Below are 2500 nucleotides of genomic sequence, written 5' to 3'. Positions count from 1 at the left end.
TGGTGTGAGGAGGACCTCTGACTTAGAATTAGGGTTTGAAATGGGGTTAGGGTTAGGGTTAGGGTAAGTGTTAGGGTTAGGAAAAAGGTTTAAATGATATTTGGAGAGGTTTTTCGGGTGTTTAGAGGCTATTTATGCTATGTAACGAGTATTTGCTTATATACTTGCTTATATACTTAGGTCAACAATTTATAGCAAAAATGTGTTCCAGCCAAGTTCTTTTAGACGCTCTTTCGAATGGCAACATTCCCGATTGAAAATGGCGACCTACCAAAATCCGCACTTTGCTTCCCCGTCCATATAGAGGTGAGTATTTGACTTTGCTTCCGTCAGAGTCAAGGAAACACATTGAAAATGGAATCAGCATACAAGAAAACCTAGTTTGGGATAGGTTTTGTGCCTTCCGTGGTATTATAACCATAGAACTGCTCCTGAGGGGGGTAGGGTAGGCCCACCAAAAAGTGCACTTCTGGTTAGGTCGCTAATTTCTAAAATAAATGTGTCCCAACCAAGTTTTTTTGGACGCTCTTTCGAATGGCAACATTCCTGATTGAAAATGCCGACCTACCAAAATCCGCACTTTGCTTCCCCGTCCATATAGGGGTGAGTATTTGGCTTTGCTTTCGTCAGAGTCAAGGAAACACATTGAAAATGGAATCAGCATACAAGAAAACCTAGTTTGGGATAGGTTTTGTGCCTTCCGTGGTATTATAACCATAGAACTGCTCCTGAGGGGGGTAGGGTAGGCCCACCAAAAAGTGCACTTCTGGTTAGGTCGCTAATTTCTAAAATAAATGTGTCCCAACCAAGTTTTTTTGGACGCTCTTTCGAATGGCAACATTCCTGATTGAAAATGCCGACCTACCAAAATCCGCACTTTGCTTCCCCGTCCATATAGGGGTGAGTATTTGGCTTTGCCTTTGTCAGACTCAAGTAAAAGCATTTAAAATGGAGTCAGCATACAAGAAAACCTAGATTGGGATAGTTTTTCTGCCTACCGTGGGATCATAACCATAGAACTGCCCCTGAGGGAGGTAGGGTTAGGGTTAGCGTTAGGGTTAACGTTGGGGTTAGGATTGAAGACAGAAGATTGGTGATGTCAGGAGGACCTTCTTAAAACAAACAGAAATACACTTATTAGGGGACTAGGGCCAGTGGACTCAGAAATGTCTTTCGTAGCAGTCTCCTATAAGAGTATTTTTCTCTGATTTAGGTGACTCCTCCTCACACCACCATTTTTCTTAGTCGAAAGACCTCTTCACAGCACGACTTTCCTGATGGATTTCTATGTAACTGCTCGTGCTGAGAGGTGTGTCGAAAGTTGATCATGTTCCCGTAAAATCTGAGGTCTCCACTGTCTAGCGAGGTACTTACAGTGAATATAGTGAATTTTTCAAAAATTGGAGAATTCTGACTTTTGCGATGAATTTTAATGTAATTGGTCGTGCTGAGAGGCGTGTTAAAATTTGAACATGTTCCCGTAAAATCTGAGGTGAGAATTAGTGAGGTACTTACAGTGCGTATAGTGACAAATCTTTAAAAGCGTGAAATTATGGGATGTTGTGGCTTCAATGGGTTTTTAAGATGTCACCAGTCATTTGGCATGACTTACAAACGATTTGGCTGGTTGTGGGTTCGATTTTCAAAATTTCATTTTTTTCGCGTTTTTATTTTCTGTCTACCATATCATGCAGTCTCCTTATTAGCGTTTGGGGGTTATAGTGTGGGCAGGTTGGTCGCAAAGGTTCCGAGAGGAGCTGGCTAGTAAACCCTGTCCCTTATGTTCCACGGCGGCAAGGCGGAGAAATAGAGGGCAGAATTGACTAACGGGCAAGGAAAGTTGGGCTTGTAGCTTTCCTTTCGAAGGAGGGAAAAGATGATGCCCGAAAGCATTGTCACTGTAGTGGCAGGCAGAGTGTAGATGGAAGTTGTGTACGCTAGCCTTTGGCTAATGATAGAGACAAAAGAGCAGGAGGATATTTTCCTTCGCAGAAGCACTTTTCTTGCCTTCCTTCAGCTCGCTTGGCGAGTCTGACAGGTATGCCTGAACTGTGCACGGGTCCAGTTGTGAGAAAGACGTGGCAAACAAGACGAGGTTTCCCTTGACCGAGGGACCGTGTGGTCCGTTTGGCTCATGGGTTCCCCCCGTGGAGGCAAAATCTAAGAAAGCTTGCTCTCCCTCTGCGGAGGGGGGCCGCTTAGCAAGGAACTTCTGTTCCCTGCGGTGGATAGTTACCTGGTTGATCCTGCCAGTAGTCATATGCTTGTCTCAAAGATTAAGCCATGCATGTCTAAGTATAAGCACTTGTACTGTGAAACTGCGAATGGCTCATTAAATCAGTTATCGTTTATTTGATTGTACCATTACTACTTGGATAACCGTAGTAATTCTAGAGCTAATACATGCGAAAAGTCCCGACTTCTGGAAGGGATGTATTTATTAGATTAAAAACCAATGCGGGTTCTGCCCGGTCATTTGGTGATTCATAGTAACTGATCG

General features: G+C 43.6%; 1 non-coding gene across 1 annotated transcript in view; it reads left to right on the top strand.

Annotated features, from left to right (window-relative positions):
• The first annotated feature begins 2233 nt into the window (after positions 1-2233).
• LOC146447028 (small subunit ribosomal RNA) overlaps positions 2234-2500 on the top strand; it is a 1800-nt gene continuing 1533 nt past the window's right edge. The window contains exon 1 of the ribosomal RNA XR_014862205.1: positions 2234-2500. This exon is cut by the window's right edge and continues 1533 nt beyond it. This is a non-coding gene — a ribosomal RNA (small subunit ribosomal RNA).

Source organism: Pavona decussata, unplaced genomic scaffold (assembly GCF_977016875.1).
Source record: "Pavona decussata unplaced genomic scaffold, jaPavDecu1.1 SCAFFOLD_2846, whole genome shotgun sequence".
NCBI classification, from domain to species: domain Eukaryota; kingdom Metazoa; phylum Cnidaria; class Anthozoa; order Scleractinia; family Agariciidae; genus Pavona; species Pavona decussata.
Note: the sequence above shows the minus strand (reverse complement) of the source record. Positions and strands in the feature narration are given on the sequence as shown.